Below are 21,118 nucleotides of genomic sequence, written 5' to 3'. Positions count from 1 at the left end.
CCTGAAATGACTTCATGTGGTCTTGAAAAGAATTTTGATTTAGTTTCTTAAGTAATTCTTTGTTGATAATCTCTTTTTGATGAACCACTGTTCTCAAGTCTTCCTTTATCTTTTTAGACATGCAGATTTCTTTGTTTTGTTGTTTTTAGGTGTTTTGCTTTTATAATAGCTGATCTAAAGCCTTTGTCCAAGAAGTCTAATATCTGGACTTCCTCAAGACACTTTCTATTAATTGCTTTTAATCCTCTAACTGGGCAAAAGTTCTTGTTTCTTTGCATAACTCTTATTGAAGCTGGCAATTTAATGTAACACAGCATACCAATTCTAAAACTGAGGTTTGCCCCTATCGCATGCAGGTTTCTTGTAATTGCTATTTGTTGTGGGGGTTGTTACTGTTTGTTTAATGATCTTCCTAGACTAACCATATAAAAGCTGTATTCCTTGTTGTATGTAGCCACTAAAGTCTTTAATCGGTACAGTGAGTGGCCAGCTTGAAACTGGACAAAGCTTTCCTTCAATGCCTTGAATCAATACATCCTCTGCTTTTCACCAGGGCTTTGTGTGTGTTGGGGTCTATTTTCCATGGTTGTTTACCTCCACTTTATCCTTCACTTGCTGCTTCACAAGATTTCAAAGTTGTGACCATTCTGTCTTCTCACATCTTTCCTGGACATGTGCACAGCCTTGCACATGGTTCTTTGGCCCATGTCAGAGTGCTTCAAAACCCCCTTGAAGAAAGGCATTCTTCAAGTTTTCCTTTCTTGTTAATCCAAGTGGATAATGCTGCCTCGGGCAGCTATATTGTTAAACAATTGCCACTGATGGTTTTGGACTAATGTTTTGTTGCTAGAGCTCCCTGACTATCTCTGCAATTGCAAACCCGGAGGATGGAACTGAGTGGCAAGTTTCCAGATAGGTCTAACAGTGACAGTTCCCTTGTCATGGGGTATTTAGGGAGTCCAAATCCATCATTGCTACACTAGGGGCTTCTAGGCTGCTGCTTTCCTCAGCTATGGTAATCAGCTGTTAGTCTGGGTTGGTTGTTTTTTTTTTTTTTTTTTTTTTTGAACCAGGAGTTGAACTCAGGACCTTTCACTTACCAGGCAGGTGCTGTTCCCTCTGATTTACGTCAGTGGTTAGAACACTGGTTTTTCAAGATTACTGCAAAGCTAAGGAGGATAGATCGAATTGGGTAAATAAAGATTCATCCATATTTCCTAAGTAAGATTGTTACAAACATTTTTTGTTGTTGTTGCAAGCCTTCAAAGAGTTCTAAAAATGTTAATTTTAACAACAGAGTTTTTGCGTGTGCTCTCATTGTTTCTCTGGAGGAGTAGGTTTTCGAAAGTCCTTATTCCATGAATCCAGAAAATGATCAACAGTTCAATAATTCATTCATTCATTACATAGTAACTGATAAATAATTCTCATCCAACAAATATTTATTATTACTTATTATGTTTTTGAAACATATCATTGTGCTAGGTATACTAAGATTAGTAAGGCATCTTCCTTTCCCGTGAAGAATTGAGTGTGTGGGGACAGAGAAAACAAATATTAAGTAAATCCTCCTGATACAATGTGATATTTTTTCTGTATTGATGATATAACAATGTAATGATGAAAGATATGAGAACATAAGTCAATCTGTGGTGGCTTAACTTCTGAGCTAAATAAAGTAAGATCGGTAAAAGCATATCAAGAAAGGGGGCACACACATCAGGAAAAGAGAATGTGAGCAAAGGTAGAAGAGATGAAAATTTCATGGATATTCATTTGACTCAAACATAGTAGCTGGTTGAGAAAATGGTGCAGAGTTACTTTCAATAAACCCAGGTATTGGCATTGGTCTTTCAGGGAAGTGGCAGCACATAATGGATTTTACTGAAGAGTCATTTGGATGGACTCAAGTAAAACAGGTCTAGGTGGCCACTCAACTACAGGACTGAGTGAGCAAGTGCAGCAACATTTTTAGCATTCATTTGCCAGTTGTCTTTGTTGGTACAATTTGTCAGTATTTTTGTAAGATAGATTATCTCATACTTAGTACAGTGGTCTAGGTGTGTTCAGTGGTCCAACCGCCCTAACCCATCTTGGGACACCCAAACTTCCACTTAGCCTGTGTAAGGCTATATATTATTTTTAGTGGATACATTATATTTCTGCTGGTCAACTCAAATTCTAAGTCCCTATCCTATACCTGAGCATACTCACCCTTCCTTTGTTACTCTTTGAATGGAGAGTGGGGAAAGAGTAGACAGGGAGGTAGAGATGGCTGTTACGGCGATCCTCACTCAATTAGCATTCACTTATAACTAACCACAGTGATAACTACTTAAACCGTTTTACAGAATATATAAAAAATTACCCACCAATATCACTGTTCTAATGCACTTATTATTTCTTAAGATTTTTAAATTTTTAATTAGCACATAGCAATTGTACATATTAATGGGCTGTAGTGTGACAGTTTAATACATATATCCAATGGGTAATCATCATATCAGGGTAATTGGCACATACATCATCTCACACATTTGTCATTTCTTTGTGATGGAACACCCAAAACCCTCTCTACTATCTTGAAATATTGAACTAATTGTTGTTAACCATCGTTTTCCTATTGCTAATGTACTTATTATTCTGTACATTCCCTTCATATATTTTTTGTGTCTATTTTTACATATTAATATTTTGCACATTATCTTGAATCCTATTTTATGAAAGGCATAAATATAAATATTTTATGTGCTGTTCCACTCTTTCTATATATTATTTTTAGTGGATACATTATATCTCTGCTGGGTTATGTATTATAATTTAATCAAAATGTCTACCACTATCAGATATTTCTGTCAAAGTGTTTCATCATTTCAAGACTGAGAATCCCTGGGTTAGGAAATTATATATTAAAATTATTTATTATTTTCGTGCCTTCAAAATAGAACTGCTACCTGTCAAATCATAGCACCAAGTTCAGTAAATACTCTTGAAGAGGGAAACACAGCCTGTAGTTGTACTAGGAGAACAGAGCATACCCCTACCCACTGGGCGCAGCCCTTCTCTTGAAACCCTCTCGGCTTGCCTAGTGAGAGCCTGAGCAAAGATTAGACTTTGGTTTCCAGAGGAAGCACTCTCTTCTAGCAACGCAGAGATCACCAGCATTTTCAGACTATGTATTGATCTCAGTTTCCCTTTAGAGACCTAGGTGAGTCTTCATATCTCACAGACAAAGGAGAATCAAATACCAGCCTTTGCCCAGGAACAATTATATAGTCTGGGCAGGTGTTTGCCACACTTCCCTCAAGGCAGCTATCTGCCACACTTTTCTCCAAGTTCATTTTATTCTATTCCCAGGAAAATGGGCTGTAAAATTTGTTAGGAAGAGTCCTGTTTGCAGTAGCCAATGTACCCTCTTTGCATGAAAGGTTTCATTCAGTTTATTTTAAAATAAGCCCGTGCTGGCAGGACTGCATTTCTAAAGCTTGGGAAAGAAAAGGAACAATAGCAAATACTCACTTGCAGGTCAAAAAAAGGATAGAGTGATCAAAATACACCATCAGCCTCATTTATTAGATAATTAGCAGTACTCTACTTATATCAATTATCAGCCAGACAAAAACGATGTGAGTTTCCTTTATCACATTCCCATTTCTCATTATCTTCTTCACCATGGGGAGCGCTTGCAACCTAAGCTTTACAAGACTACACAAAACAAGCCAGAAATGCTTTTCTCTTGCCCAAATAAGCTACATCTTCAAAGACTCGCTCCCTGCATAGAGGTTTTGGGTGACCCGGTGTGCATAACCCAGAAAGAATTTCTTTTTTTAAGAAGAATGGGAAAGAACAAGCTGAGGAAGAAAAAGGGCCTTTGAGATTATCTAGTCTAGTGATTCTCAGATGCCATCCACATGCCAATGCCAGCTGACAAATAATTTTTTTAAACCTCACCTTAGAGTTTTTAAAAATATAGATACCTACATCTCACCCTGGGGTGGGACAGAAAAGATTCTCACGAGGTTCATAGGTTGGTCTTACTCTCCTTTGCAACTAGGTTGGAAGATCGATAAAATGGACCAACATTCTTATTTTACAAAGAGAAGAATGGAGGCCCAGAGAAGACGATATTCAAGCAATGACTTACAGAGACAAAATAAAATTCTCAGCTCCATGACACTGCCTACCTAAAACTATAACTATATGCGAAGGTTTTCAAAAACAGCTTGAGGGTTTACCAAGTAAAATACTAATGAGCTACATGTGCACTCTTTTCAAGAGCGTAGCTGTGCTTTCCTAAACAAAGAAGACCCCGGTGACTAATAACTTAGAGGCAGAATTGTAGTTAACATGCCCTCTACATTTTATTACTGCCTCAGCACAGATTCACCTACGTGGAACAAGGAACAGGAGAGGGAAATTTTACCTAGCAAATATTTGTTAAGCAATCGAAGGCCCTCCTAATATTTCAGACTATGCTAGGCCCCAGGACTAGAGCTTATGAACAAAAGAGAACTCATCCCCGCCATAATCAAGTTTGTAGCTAAGTGAGGCTTCAGGACAATTACATAGGCAATCTGTAATTTAAAATGATGAGTGTCATGACAAATGAATGGGTTATAAAGAATAAGCAAACTTTTAAAGCCTTTATACAATTACAAAGAAACGATTTTGACCAACAGGCATTTCCTATTGACTCAAAATGGTCCAAGAAAATAACAGATGTAAATATATTCATATGTAGCTATAATTTGAGCATTTCAAGACACTCAGTGAGTAACTATGGTAAGGAGGTTGGCAAAGCCTCTTCCCCCGACACAATAAAATTAGGTAAAATTGTTTTAAAAAAAAAAAATTCTTTCAGAACTCTGGGAATGGACTAGCAGCAAAGAACAAATTGAGGAATGCTTATTTATTAAAAAGCTGCTAGAACAGCTGTAACAACAGCAGGAGTCTACAGCTTTCTTGCCTGGGGTAGCTCACATTTCCTCTCCTCCATTTCTCCAGCTCAGTCAGGGTGGTAGTTTGGCCAGGGTGAGGCTAGCCGTGAAACCAAGCGCATTAGTGCTGGAGCAGGCTGACTTGATTTGCAGTAGAAAATGGAAACCCATCCCTACCATGCTAGCAATAAAAACAGCAGTATTGGTATTCAGCTAAGGCAAAGTCAGCAGCTCTGCAAGCCTGAAGTTACAGCCACAGTCAGAGAGAATACGATCCAGGAAGTTTAACAGGATGTTCCTGGAAATGAGAGAGGAATAGAGGAGCTATAGAAACTCTTCACACATCTCTGGCTGGCTGGAAAGATGTTTGACCCACATGGTAGCCTCGGGGGAAAAAATGAAAGTTGAAATAGACTTCACAACTCCCTGAAATTTGAACATTCTCCTCCAATTCAGATAGAATTATGGACACAGGATATTAGAAAACAGTCTTTGACAAATCATTAGCTGTTCATTAAACTGTAGAGAAGCAGATGTGATTCCCCCCCTAAGCATCATGGGTTTAAAAAAAATAAGAATAAAAATAAATTGGTCAGAGACATCAATAGCCACGCATCACAGGGGAGAAAGAGCCTACACATTAAATCTAAAATGCTGAATCATTTAAGCAAATAAAAATTTACCACCAACAACTGGCAGAGAGAAGATAATAATAACTCAGAATTGCTACAAAACATTATCTATGATACCCAGGGAAAATAGTCTCTGAGATATGAGGAAAAAAGTAGTCAAGTATTACCTACAACCAGGAAAAAAAGCAAACCCAAAAAATTGACACTGAGTGGGGTGAAGCACTTGATTAACAAATTTCAAAGAACTCATTAAAATATGGAACAAATTAAAGAAACCATGTTTAAGACATTAGAGGAAACTATGATGAAAATCATTCATGTGTAGGAAATCTAGGGCTGGGGATTTAACTCAGCAGCACAACGCCTGCCGAGCAAGTGCGAGGTCCTGAGTTCGATTCCTGGTACCAGGGAAAAAACAAAAAAAGGAAATCTCAATAAAAGAAATCTAAATTACAAAATGGAAACTCTGGAGTTGAAAAATAGAAAAAAAAATCAATAAGTTACCTTAATAGCAACTTTGAGGTGGGAGAAGGAATAATGTACACCAAAGAAAGGTTACTAGAAATTATCCAATATGAAGTGCTAAAAGGATTGAATATTGGGGTCAGGATATAGCTCAGCAGCACAAGCATTTGCCTGGCAAATGCAGGGTCCTGAGTTCAATTCCCAATACCAAAATTAAATAAATAAATAAATAAATAAATAAATAAGAAAGAAAGAATTGAATAAAAATGTCCTTCAGAAACTTGTGGGACAATCATAATAGCAGTTGCAATGGGACCCCAGAAGGACAGGAGAGAGAAAATGCGATAGATAAAACAATGTTTAAGTCAGTGATAGACCACAGGTATGACAGTGGTCCAAGAATTCATAATGACACTGAAAAAATTCCTACCTCCTACTGAGCACATAGCTGAAGAACAGCCAAGAGAAAAGGAAACTGGAGAAGACCCCCAGAAATTCCAGAGCAAAAGATTCTGTACATCTCAACAAGTTTTGTAAAAGTTTGGAGACATGGACCCCAACACCAAAAGGGTTTTTTTCCCTAATAGAGAAGAATGTTCATAGTGCAGTATATGCTTATAAGCAAATCTATGATTAAAACAAAAAGAAACAAATCAAGGAACCAACTATGGATATGTTTCTGAACTGTGACACCTCCTCAAGCAGAACTGCAGGCAGGGCCAACAGGAAGATTCCAAAAGGATGCGCTGTCATCGGAGAAGGTGACAGGTGCAGGTGTGCTACTGTTCCTAAAGGCCTTCCAGCGGGACAAAGAGTGGGAATGAAAGATGGTGATACTGACAGTGCCGACCCGTGTAGACCCAGGCCCACTGTGTATGTTTGTATCCTAATGTTGATCAAAAAAGGTTTGAAAACTAAAATAAATAATTTTAGAAAAGAAGCTTATAAGAATACAAACAAAATATTTTCTCTATACAACTATAAAATGTGTTTGTGTTTTAAGCTGTTACTAAAAAATGTTGAAAATTTAACAAACTAAAGCTTATGAATCAATAATATAGTAGGCAAAGATTACTGCAGAAAGAAAAATATATTTTATAACTTTACTGTTTCCTAAATATACAGTGTTTCTAAAGTTCACTGAATTCTCACCATTCACTCACTGGCTTTCCCAGAGCAATTTCCAGGCCTGCAAGCTCCATACCCTGTAAGTACCCTATACAATACTACTTTTTTATCTTTTATGCTTATTTTTACTGTATGTGTTCTATGTTTAGATATGTTTTGATACACAAGTACCATTGTATTAGAGTTGCCTACAGTATCAACCTAGTTATGTGATATCAGGTTTGTAGCTGAGAAGCAATATGCTATGCCCTATAGCCTAGGTAGACAGTAGGAACCACCATCTATATTTGTGTAAGTGCATTATATGATGTTCATACAAGGATAAAAATCACATAATGATACAGTTCCCGAAATATAGCCTGTTGTTAAGTAACATGACTGTATTAGCAAGCCAAAAACAACATACAAAAAAAATTATACAGAAAAAGCATTATACAGTACAAACAGATAAGATTTACCTCAGAAATTTGAAGTAGGTTTAAAACTTGAAATTCACTAATGTAATACATCACGTTAATATAAAAGAGAAAAATGATTTTTCCCACTAGATAAAGTAGTTGACAAAATCAAACACCCATTCATCAGAAAAGAGTTCCCAACAAAACAAGAATAGAAACGAGTTCCTCAACCGGAGAAAGAGCTAAAACAAAAAGGGAAATAAACAAAACATAAATAATACTATACTTAATAGTGAAACACAACTAAATAGAACTTTCCTCCTAAGACTGAGGAGACAAGTACATCTATTTTCACTTCTGCTTAGCATTTTGTTAGGTGTATTTAACCATTAATCGCTGCAATACAGGAAGCAAAAGCTAAAAGTTTACAGAATGGGAAGGAAGAAATAAAATTGTATTTCATATGTGAATATGTATGTAGAATAACCTAAACAACAAAAACAAAACAGCAAGACTGCAGAGCTAATGTACAAGTTAATCAAGGTGGAGTATATAAGAGCAATATACAAAAGTATTTGTAATTCTTTACACTACCAATAAATAATTTAAAAAATGATATCATATTGGTACTTTGCAATAATCATTAATTGGTTCGAAATGATCACAACAAATACCAAAAAGGATGAGAATAAAACTGCTTGGGCCGGAATGGGTAGCAATGATAAGGTAACTGACACTGACAAGTTCTAGCTTCCAAGTAGAGTACCAGACAATAATGAGCACCCAGACAAAATTTATGCATCATGCTGCATCTGGTATCAAATTGAACAAGTTTCATTTGAGTATCAAAGTACGACTGTAAGAAAATAATTCTATTACAATAGCATCAAAAAGAGTGAAATACTTAAAAATAAATTCAATAAAAAGTGCGTGATCTATACACTGAATACTACAATAAATTACTGAACTAAATAAAGAAGATAAAAATACATGGAGACACTTTGTGTACATGGATAAGATTCAATAGTCAAAATCCTGTTTTATTTTGTTTTTCTTAATTGACAACGTGATCCTAAGATTTCTATGGACATGTAAGTAATGTTGAATAACCAAGACCATTAAAAAAATGAAAAGACAAAGGTGGAAAATTCACATCCTTCAATTTAAAAATTTAATGCAAAATAAATCAAGATAGTATGATGCTGGTCTAAGAAACTTTTTGTTTGTTTGTTTGTTTTTCTCCGGTAGTGGGAATAGTCTAAGAAACTTAGTTCAGTGGAATATAGTTGAGATTCATAAATAAATCCTTCAAATTAAGGGCCATTAATGTTGAACAAAGGTGTCAAGTAATTCAGTGAGGAAAGTATAGTTCTTTTAACAAATTATCTGCAAAAGTTAGATATTCTTATGGGGAAAAATTATTTTAGACTATCACCTCACACCATGCACAAAATTAAATCAAAGCGGATCATAAATCTAAATAGAAGAGAAATAGTGTGGCCTGGAAATACTGTCATAGGAATTATCAAATTGCGCTAGGTCTGGTAGTACATTCGTATAGTCCCAGTTATTCAGAAAGTAGAGGATCACAACCTCAGGCCAATCTGGGAAACTTAGTGAGACTCTGCTTCAAAATAAAAATAGAAAATAGAAAGGGCTGATGACATAGCTTAGTGTAAAGACCTTGGGTTCAATCTCCAATGTTAAAAATTTTTTTTAAAGAATTATCAAATTGTGATGAAACTTTTCATTGGGTCAATATATTATGGTCATCACAGAATCCAGTAACACTGAAACTTGCCCCCACTGATAACCCTGGAGGAAGATGTAAACATAGGGAAAAACATCTAACAAAACTCAAAGCACCATTTCATAATTAACTGGGTATGAGCCCCAAATCTATGAGCTCCAACAAACTGAATTTGAAAACCCAGAATTACATCACCACCACTCCCTGCCTTCATCTACTGGCATTTCTCTGTTTTAAATAGCAGATTGATATTGTCCAAATTGGTTGAAGAAAAGGGAATTTATTGTGTTACGAATGCAAAGATCCAGGGGACTTGGCTTCCTAGACACTTTATGCGGTAGCACAATGCCACACAACTAGGTATCTTTCCAATTGTATCCCAACTCATACCTGTGCATGGGCTCCTTTCTCAAACAGGTCATCCCCTGTGTTTGGAAGTCAGATGCCAGAATCCAACATCATATCTTCCCAGCTCAAGTCAAGTGTGAAGGAGCGTTCACCTAGCAGCCCAGAAAAGTTCTTATTAGTTTCTGGTACCTGAAACAAGCACTGTGGCCAGGACTGAATCACATGCTCCATGAACAGCCAAAGAGCATGAATCGAGGCTAAGGAAATGGGTGCTTTCCCAGAAATAAACTGGATCATCCTTCCTAGGAGACAAGTGAATGGGTACCAGCAGGCACCCACAACAGAGGTCTACTGCAGCTTTAGTTTTCTAGGCTTAGAATTTTTCATTAGACTCATACCAAATACAGCTATAAAAATCTACATCAGATCTGGAGGGAGATGACAGACAGCGCTAAAAAGAACATTTGAATATCAAACTAACAAAAGAGACAAAAAAATTTTAACTTAAAAAATGTTAACTGTGCCTGTTACATGTATTCCCAAGTCCTGTTCCTTAATCAGACAAACTGCCACCGCTGAGCTACTCTGTGGGCTGAGAAAGAGAGGGAGAGAGGCAGGGAGAAGAGCAAAAGAGAAAGTGAGAGAAAGAGATGGAGGGCTGAACGCCTATCCCATGGAAGTGGGCCCTGGCCCTAATCACACCAACCAGGATGAAGATGAAGGAGGAAGTCTAGAAAAAAGTCACCAACAGCAAGGAGACGATGGGCAGGTGTGCTTAGATGAAGCAGGCGCTGGAACACAAGCTGCACGGGAAGCAGAGACACGGCAAGGTAGCAAAGCCTCCTCTTGGGAATGACTGAGTCTGGGTCTTCAATCTTCAAACCAGGAGAAAGGAAAACACAAATTAAAGAGGTGATTCTGCCTGCTTTGAAAGGGATTCAGCCATCAGCTCAGGATTCCTGTGACTCGGAGAGGCATAAAGAAAATATAGACACTCCCCTCTCCCAAATATCTGTAAATTTAGCGAGGACTTTCACACCCATGGATGTGAACACAGTTCTTACAAGTGTGTAAAAAGGGAGAGAGAGGTGACATAGAAGGAGGTAGATTGGCCTAGCGTTCATAGTGTAGGAAGCTGAACCTCCAAGGAACTGGTAGCTTTCTTTTCCTTCACGGGTTTTGCTGGTTTCAGTTTTTAGCGTCTTTGAAGTTTTGGAGCAACCTGGACACAGGCTTGTCGTCTTCATTCCTGACAGGCAGCCATGAGGGACACGAGCTTCTGCAGGAATTGCACACAGAAGGTTCAGCACGTAGCAGACCGCCGTCGTGTTCAAGATGGAAGTCAGACTCACCCAGCAGTTTATGCAGAACTTCGTATTTGCTCAGTTTGAGGGAAAGTATTTTCCCTTTCTGAAATCTGATTTGGCCACTGCCAAATCTCTCAGTGTGAAACTTTGAGAAAGTTACCAATTAATGCTTGTCAGAATCCCTGAGTCAGGTTTCCCAAGTTAGCAGATATTGTGGAAAGAAGTAAGGGGCTGGGGCAATAGCAGCTTTAGGGATAAAAAGATACTGGCTCTCCCACAAGGAAGGGCATCCAAATAAAAGGATGTGATGCCAGAAAGGAGAGGGAACCTGCTCTGTGTGAGGCCTCACAACTGCCTGTATTTCCTAAGGGGATACAGTGCCAAGTGAGGGAGAACAGATTGGGGATGAAAACTGATTGCTTTTCAGATCCAGTCAATCACATGTGGACAGATTGCACCTGCTTTGGGGAATCTTCTGTTTGGAAATCCTGGGGCAAACTGTGTTTCTGATCAAAAGATGTGGTAAAAAGAGGACTCATGAGGAAGTCATTCCTTAGAACCCCATGTACACCCTTTGCCAGACCTCCCATTAAAATCTACAAGAAGCGGGAAAATAATACCTTTCTTACCTTTATAGAAAGCCAAGTGCAAAAAGAAACTAAGTAGCTTGTCCTAGGTCAGAGATCTACTTTAGAACTAGAGCTAGGATCAGAACTCAGGCAGTTTTAGAGTCAAAGCGTGATCACCATGCTAAACAAGCCCAAAGCTTGTGTATAGATTTACATCAAGCCCAGTATCAAGAAGGTTGTGGACAGGGCAGACACCTGTCCACACCCAGCAGATACCTCTCGACTGGATGCAGAGCCTGAGCACTCTGGAGCTGCTTGCCTGCGAATGACTTACTGTCAGAAAGGGCTTGGGTGGGATACGGTGAGGTGGGGAGAGAAAGATTCCTAGCTTTGAAGAAAGGGATGTATTTCACACCAGGCTCCACAATATCAGGCTCATGTCTTCCTTTCAAGGTCTATTTTCCCCTCGCTGAGAACACTTAAAGAGGAGAAAATAAATTCTGCCCATCGAAAAAGGGCACACTAGAATGAAAAACAACTCTAAAGACACTTCAGCACATAAAGGCTTTGAGCTACATCACTGACAATGGTTTACAAGTTTATTTTCAATTTGCGGTTATGCTGAGCAGACATTTTGGCCTGCGCTGCAGTAATTCAGGCGGCTGCTGCCTCGTCTGCTCAGTCCGTCTGCGCGGGGTGCATTGTCACAGGCAGTCAGGTGCAGATTTATCCCCACGCCTCCTCCACAGGATGGCCAGCCAGGAGAGCTTTCAAAATTACTTTCTTCTCCACTTTTGCTCAATGTACAATTTTAAGAAAGTAGATTTCTTTTGCAAAAAATTCTTTTGCGTCTGAAGGAAAGACTTTGAACAGTGGCAAAGAAAGCATGGGCTTTAACTCCACATTTGAATCCCAGCCCCGGCACTTGCTAATTGGCAATTCTTGAGCAAGATATGTAAACCCTCTGAAGCTGACTTCCTTTTTCTACATGGGAAGAATACCTGGTTTATAAAAAAGGGAAGTGGAGGAAATTAAGGGAGATAATAGCCATTATCTTCTTATGTTCCATAAAAAGAGAAGATATATCTGGTTCACTATTGTGTCCCTTGTACTCAGCATAGCAATGGCACAAAATAGGTGCTTAATAAATAGGGTCTGGATGAATGGAACTGTGAATAGCACACCCCATGGGATCTGACATCTAGAGATATATCAGAGCTAGTTTCTTCTTAATTATTTCTTCCAAGGGGAAAAAACGTTAGTGTACTCTCTCAGCCTCTGTTTCTGAAAGAGGCAATTGTTTCCATGCCTGCTGCATGTCTGCTGTCTAAGGAATTTTGTCTTTTCTGGGTTGGGTATTTTGTTCCCAATATCCTGTGCCTTCTGCTTTATTAGTTTATTCCCTTGTTTTGCAGTAAATCACCTTCACTGAGCTTCCTACAAAGAACAAATTGAAGCAAAACATTTTAGTTGTTTCCTATCTACACGTCTTTTCTCTAGCCTGCTATTTGACAAGTAATTGGGTTCGTATAGGCTGACAATTCTTACCTTTGGAGTGTTAAAAAGCAATTTTCCATTGTTTTCTATAAGCTAGTAAGGCTTATGATAGAAATTTTGGGAAATATGGAAAAGGATCAGAAGGTGGTGAGGCTGTGGCCTAGAGTCAGCCCTACTAAGTGGTGGTATAAACCCTCCCAGCAGACACCGCCCACACAGATGCGCGCAGGGCCTTGCTGTGTGCGGTTTCACACCACGGTTTTAACTTCATATCAGCCTTTTCTCAAGCCGTCATATATAACTGAGTTTCTTTTAAGGCCTTTGCAGTGCTACAGATCAAGGGGCCTGTGATTTGTAAAGGGCAGACTGTGACATGATGGCTTCAGTAAAGCTGGCCGGCAGTTCAGGAGTTGCTTTCACTAATAGTAACTTGTAGCAGAACTGTGGTGAAGGAAGATGAGGTTAACTACCTGCCAAAGGCTTTTCACTGAGGGAACACAAGGTTCTCAGAGAACGTAAAGGAATCAAAGATATAGTACAGAGGAGGCTCAATAAATCACCTACGTGTAACTTATGATCAGGAAAAAGATGTCAGGTTTGGGGAAAAGGGCACACTTGGCCTCTCTGGGGAAAAAGAAAACCTTGTCTGCAGCCATAGGATGAAAAAGGCTGCATGTAAGTAAAGTATGCAAGGTCCTGAATGGGAGAAGAAAACCAGTGCCAGTTTCAGAAGCAACAAGTACAGCAGGAGTGACTGTCCGGGCAAGTGCAGAAAGTCTCCAGTGCTGGGAGAGCACAGTGTAGAACTGGAAGGATGTGAAGGAGAGGAAGGCAAAAGAAAACAAAGCAAATAGCTAGGGATGACAGAAATGAATAGCTCCAGCTGTGGACAAAACAGGAAGTGCCTATATGCAAATCCTACTTCCAGGAGACGTCCCGACTCACCCTGCTGAATATCCCATTGCGATGCCAGCAGAAGGGTACACTGAGCCATGCAGGTAAGGAGGCACTGGAAACCGGAAGTACTTATTGACAACCGGACACTCGGAAAAGAATTTGTACTAGAAAAATCTCAGAGGAGAGCAAGTGGTGGAAATGACAAGGGAAAGCGAGGGCTCCGCCTGCGAAACAGACAGCAGGTCTGAGGGAGGGGAGAGAGACTAAAAAGAGAACAAGCCAGATACTTTCACCTCATCTTTATCCAAATGTAATTCAGAAGATAAATATTTAGGTTTCTAGAGAAACTAGTTGGAGTTTATTTTCCTGCCGGGCTTCTCCTCAAAATACCTCACGATCGCAGAATTCTATTGCTGCTGCAGGAAATTACTAAACATTTAACAGATTAAAACAATAGGAGAGTATTATATTACAGTTACATATGTCAGCAGTCCTACCTGCATCTCACTGGACAGATCAAGGTGATGGTGGTCTTCGTGCTTTCTAAGGACTACAGCAGAATTGATCCCCTTGACTTTTCAAGTTTCTAGAGGTCACCACATTTAACAAACCACGTCTCTCTGTCCTGTCTTCAAAGCCAGCAGCAGTAAGTCAAGGCCTGCTCACACCCTACCAGCCTAACCTAATTTTCTGCCTTCTTCTTCCACTTTTAAGAGCCCTCGTGGTTATATTGGTCTACCAGATACACTAGAATCACCGCCTTATCTTAAAGTCAATGGTTAGCAACTTTATCTATCTGCTACATACATTTCCCTTTGTTATGTCTAAAATAGCATATCCACCAATTCTAGATATTAGGATAAGGACATTGGAGGGGCATCTTTCTGCCTTTCATCACCACTAAACAAGTGTTGTCAGTGAAAGGAAGCATCTAGTCCTGAGTAGAAAGCTTCCAAGAAGCATCTCCTCTCTATTGGATACATAGGCTCTCTCACTGGGAAGAGAGATTGATTATTCAGAACATAAACACCAGCAACATCTACTCACTGTTTTGGTTTGTTTGCTTTAAATGAATTACTCATACATTCTCTTAGTTTAAAGCTAGAGTTATTATTGATATATCTTTGTGTATGTTATATTTTGTTTTCTCCTTTTTCAATTGTTATTTTTAATTAGTACATGTTCACATTTCTTTATGAGTTGGTATGTATACATAACACTTGATAATCTCCTTTCTCTTTCCTCCTTTCCCTCTCTTTCTATGTCTTTGTTCCCTTCCATTTTCAAAAGATCTATCTCCCTATTCCCTATTATCTTTTATTTTGTTTTTCATTTGCATTTTGGGTTACTTAAATAAAAGAAACCATGTGATATTTAAACTTGTATGTCTGATTTATTTCACTTAACATTATGGTCTCAAGGTGCATCCATTTTCCTATAAAGAACTCAAATTCATTCTTTATGGCAGAGTAGTGCTCCACTGTGTATAAATACATTTTTTTATTTATTCATCTATTGATGAACATTTGGCTACTTCCAAAATTTAGCTGTTATAAATTATGCTGTAAATGTGGATATACATGTATCACTGTAATGTTATGTCTTTAACTCTTTTGGACAGCTACCTAGATGGGGAATAGCTGGGTCAAATGAAATTTCTAGTTTTCATTTTTTGAGCAATCTCCATACTTTTTCCATAGTGGTTGTACAGTTTATAATCCCACTATCAGTGTAGTGTAGAAAGTTTCCTCTTTTCCCTGCAGCATTTCCAGCATTTATTATGATATGATTTCGTGATGATCATCACTCTTTCTGGAATGAAATGGAATCTCAGTTTGTTTTAATTTACATTTCCCTAATGGCCAGAGATGCTGAACATGTTTTTATGTTTTTATTGGCTATCTGCATTTCTTCATCTGAGAAGTGTCTGTTTATTTCAGTTGTCCATTTTTTTAATTGGGTCTTGTATTTTAGGAAGGTCTGTTCTTTTGAGTTCTTTATATATTCTAAATATTAGTCCTCTGGGCAGGTAATAGCTTGCAAAAATGTTTTCCCGTTTGGCAAGTTGTCTCTTCATTCTGTTTTGCTTTTTTGCTGGCAGAAGCTCTTTAATTTGATATGATTCCATGTTTTGATTTTGGTTACTGTTTCTTCTACATGCTTAAATCTACTATGCCTAGGGTCCTGCTAATTTCTGAGATGCCCAAAAGGCATCTTTCTTCTTGTCCCTGTACAAAATACTTCATTTCTTTTAAATTGCAGTAATTTCATCAGCAACCACACCTTTTTTTGGCCCCCATTGTACACATGATTGCTTTTCAGCCAAAGTTTAAGCTTTTCAAAGTTTTCCACTCTGTTTTTTGCCCCCAGTTCTCACTATAAATCTGGCTAAAAGCAGCCACAAGTACTTATGCTACATAGTGAATGTTGAGTTACCCTTGAATTTCTTCCACAAGATTTATTACCCCCCGGTCCTTAAACTCAGCCTGCTTTCCTCAAAGTCCCTGGCCATGGACAAAAACATAGACAAATATTTTGCCAGAGTGTAACATGCATGGGCTCTAGTCAAGCCCCCAAAAGAATCATTATTCCTAGCTGAAACCTCATGAACTTTGTCTTTACAGTTTACAATTCTGCTTGTTTGAACAGTGACCAGAATCATCCATCAAGCTCTGCTTACAACATCATAGGGCTTCTGTAATTTGTATGTACAAATCATTCAAAACTGTTGCTGCAAACCACTTCTAAAGGCTTCTGGACCACATGGTCAGTTATAGTCACAGTAACTACCCCACTTCTCTGGTACTAGTTTTCTGTATTAATCAGCTTTCCCATCATTGGCACTACCCAACACCCACAATTTAAAGGAGGAGACATTTAATTTGGTTGATGGTTCCAAGGAATTCAGTCCATGGTTTGCTGGTTCCGAGGAAGAAACATCATGATAGAAGGGTGTAGTAGAGCAAAGATGCTTAGTTCATGGCAGCTGGAAAGATAGTAGGGAAACAGTGCCACAGCATAAGGCGAAAGGAATTCATTACAGTGCCCAAGTTTATAGTGCCATTATAGTGCCATTATCATGCCTCTACCACTCAGCCAGACATAACCAGAAATGTGCCCCGTCAATCCCCTGCATGACTCCTGAGCCAAACAATTGACATGATCAAGCTTGACCGTCTCACGTGAATCATGCATGCCTTGGCTGTTTCAACTGAAAAGTTATGGTTGAACCCAAAGTCCTCTAAACTTTTGTCTATTTTATCTTCTAGGAGTTTTGTGGCTTTGTTTCTTTTCATTAAGTTTGTGATTCACCTTATTTTTAGTTAATATTAGTGAAGAATATAAGATTTATATCCAGATTTTCTTTCTATTTGTGGATTTCCAGCTGTTTAGTACTATTTGCTGAAAAGAAAATATATCTATATTTTAACCCATTTATTAGCCCTAATTTTCATACCCCGTACCATAATTGTTTTTTATTGTGGTGAAAATACATAACACAAAATTTATCATCTTAACTACTTCTAAATGTATACTTCACTAGTGTTAAGTATTTTTTCATTATTTTGCAACCAATCAAGAATTTTTCATCTTGCAAAACTGAAACTCCATTTATTTATTTATTGGTTGATTGTTTTTTTGAGACAGGTCTTGGTTTGTAGGGTAGATCTGGCCCTGATCTCACTGTGTAGCCTACTCTGGCCTTAAACTCATGACCGTCCTCCTCCCTCAGCTTCTCAAATGCTGGAATTACAGGCAGGCACCACCACACCCAGCTAAATACTGTTTAAACAACACCCCAGTGCCAGCCCTGGGAAATCATCAATTTTTTTTCTGTGCCTATGAATTTGACAAGATGTTTCTTTTTCTATTTTGTACCAGGAATCGAACTCAGGTTGCCAGGCAAGCACTGTGCCACTGAGCTATATCCCTGGCCTGACTAGATGTTTCTTACAAGTGGAACCATATAGTATTAACTTTTTGCAATGCCTTATTTCATTTAGTATAATGTCTTCAAGTTTCATCTGTGTTGTAGTATGTGTTAGGATTTCCTTTCTTCCTAAGGCTAATATTCTATTATACGTCTGTACCACATCTTATTCACCCATTCATTTTATGACGGACATGAGTTGTTCCCACCTCTTGGTTATTGTGAATAATGTTACTATGGATATGGGTGCATGATGTACTGATGTTTCCACTTCATCGGTGTCAGAATGTGAAGATCTTTTAGTATTATGTGAGAGGTTTTTGTTTCTTTTCTTTTTAAATGTTATCATTATATTTCATTGCATTGATTACCCTCAAATAACCTCATACTGATGACCATCTGTGCTTTTCATACTTAGCAAAATTTCAAAGGCGAAAAATTTGAATACACCAAAATACTTATTTTCGAGTTATCTTTCCTAGAAAAAATCAAAAGTAAAAGATTCTCAGGTAATTTAACAGAACTTCTCTGAAAAATTTAAAGTCATTTATAGTTTAGTTGCAGAGAAATAAGTAAAATGACTGAATTCAAGATTAACTAAGTCTTGATAGCTAGCATTGGAAGTGTTTAAATATAACATTAAATATAATTTTTATACTGTGGATACGTAGTAACATATTTCAAAAATAGAAATTTAGAAATTGAAAAGGACCCAATATTATATAATAATGATTTCAAAGTAATCTGAAAGAAAAAGTAAAGATTGTATAACAAATACTAGAATGTATTAGAAATTTGCTAAAGTCCTTAGCATAGCAGAGAAATGTCAATGGTCTTTATTTTTTCCTGTTTTTGACAGTTCAAGAAATATAAATCAAAAGATGCTCAACAGCGGCATTACTGTTACAGAATTTAAAAAAAAAATATATATATATATACAGAACAAGTTGTCAGAGAATAATGATGACTTCACCTGAAATCCTTAGAAGAGAAAGGGTAAGACACTGAGAAAAATATCAAAGAAAAAGAAAATATTACAGCAAACTATAAAAGTTCAAATATAATAGAAGAGACCAACACAACATCTTTTAAGGCAAAGAGAACTTAAGGAATCAGAGTGAAAGGGTAAAGTCAAAGGAAATCTTAACCAAATAAGTGAACATCACCTAAATTGGAAAAATAATGCAAACAAGTTGAGGAAGCTTAAAAACACCAATGTTATCTATCCATGGGAAAGAAAAAGAAAAAGACTATATTTGAGAAAGGAAACAGAAAAATGCATAAGGGGAACTAAGGATGGGGACTTATACCTCCCCAGTGCATATTATGGTAAGAACCTAGAAAGTGCATTTCTGAGTGAAATTTTGGATTATCAGATACTGGTAGAGCCATGTGGTCTGCACTGGAATTACAGTACATTGATGTGAACTGGGAAGGGCATAAGACCAGGTGGGGAAAATGCACGTGCTCTCAAAATATGCAAAAAAAATTATGTATGGCTCTTCCAGGCTTCTTCATAAAAATGGCATAACCCATCCATCACCTTGAGACAAACCTGGACAAGAAAAAAGGAATCTCCAAAGTTAAATAGTTGAAATTACTATAAGATACACTTTTAGGAAAGGACACATCTTTAGGCATCTATTTGAAGGATCTAGAATACCATTATATAAAAGGAAATTGGCTAGTAGTATTGATATAATTAATTTGCCAGTTGTAAAATACAGAGTGAAAGGCACAATCTTTTTTATGATGCTATGCGAATGAAAGCCTCATTTTTGAAGAAGAGATAATGCCTTAAAGTTATGGTATTTCAGAAAGGGGAACTTCAAGAGCATCCAATCCAGTGCTGTTAGAAAATGAAGACATAAAACAATGGATAAGGAATAACAAAGGGGCAGAAAGCAAATTAGCTTTTAAAACAGCCCACGGTGGCTGGTAATGTCTAAAACATTTCATTCTCTGAAAATAAAGAGTAAAAACAAAGGATGAGAGGTGGGAATGAGAAATTCTTATATGCAAATGAACTTAATTATGTTCATAAAATACAAATGCAAAAATTTGAGGAGAGTGCTTTTTTAAAAGTCGAAAGTATTAAACATTGCAGCAAAAAAAAAGAAAAGAAAAGAAAACAGAGGGCAAATTAAAACAAAAATGTCTATATTCAGACACTGCAAATGAGAAAAAGAGTTACAGGCCACATAAGAAAAAAGAAAAGCTTTTAGCTGGTACAGAAGGCGACAGTACAGATGAGGTAAGGGGCCCCAGCTCCAGGAGGAGACTGTAGGCCTGCGGGGCTGGGGACTGTGCCTTGGATGATTTAGGAATGAAGAATGAAAGGGCCCCTGAGCAAGGAAGAGACGCTGTGGAACTGAGCCTGCAATGTTAGTGATCTCATCTGGTGGTTTGTTTCTCCCACCCCCAGTAACGCTCCGAAGCTGAGAAACTGGAAGAGTTGCCAGCACGCCACTGGGACCTCCCCCAGAACAGGAGGATTTCAGAATCACTGCCACGTTTCCACTGAGCAGCCCACTTCATTAGGACTGTTGGATCAGATCACAGGGAGCCAGGGCTCGTTGTCTCCTGGCTGAGAACCTGTAGTTTGGGAAACAATTATCCTGCCCTCAAAAGTCATCAGACTAGGCACCTGGCTCCTTGCAGTGATAAGCAGGATGTACCCAGCCTGAAATGCTTCCTGCAGTCTCTGAAATCCAATCAGAGATGCATTCATGCTTTGCAGAGTCTCACACATCTCTCCCTCTGACCGAGGAAGTTCCTCCTCGCTCCTCACCTGGCTGAGCAAGTCCTGCTTGTCCTTCACACTTGAGCTCAACTCACTCCTGAAGGAAACGACACCTGGATTCTCTTCGCAGCATTGGCACAGGTCAATTACACATGTGTGAGGAAAAAAAAAAAAAAAATGTGTGCATTTGCCTGATCACTGAAAGATGATTCATTTGTAGAAAATGTATGCATCTTGAGACCACAGTCATAACTGAAATAAATCAGACACATGAGCTTAAACAACACATGGTTTATCTTATATGAGAAACACAAAGTCTAAATAAAAAGCAAAATAAAAGATAGGTAATCTGAAGTAAGGAGATAAGACCTTTCTCAGATGGAAAGGGGATCAAGAAATGTGAGCGGAGGGGAGGGAAAGGGGGTAAAAAAGGACCTGAGATGTCTTATGTGCATGTACCAACGCCACATAAGGAATAGAAACGCTATGTGCTGCAAACCTGTACTAACTAAAAAA

The sequence above is a fragment of the Chinchilla lanigera genome, unplaced genomic scaffold (genome assembly GCF_000276665.1).
Source record: "Chinchilla lanigera isolate Chin_1 unplaced genomic scaffold, ChiLan1.0 scaffold00048, whole genome shotgun sequence".
NCBI lineage: Eukaryota > Metazoa > Chordata > Mammalia > Rodentia > Chinchillidae > Chinchilla > Chinchilla lanigera.
This window is presented reverse-complemented; position numbering follows the sequence as displayed.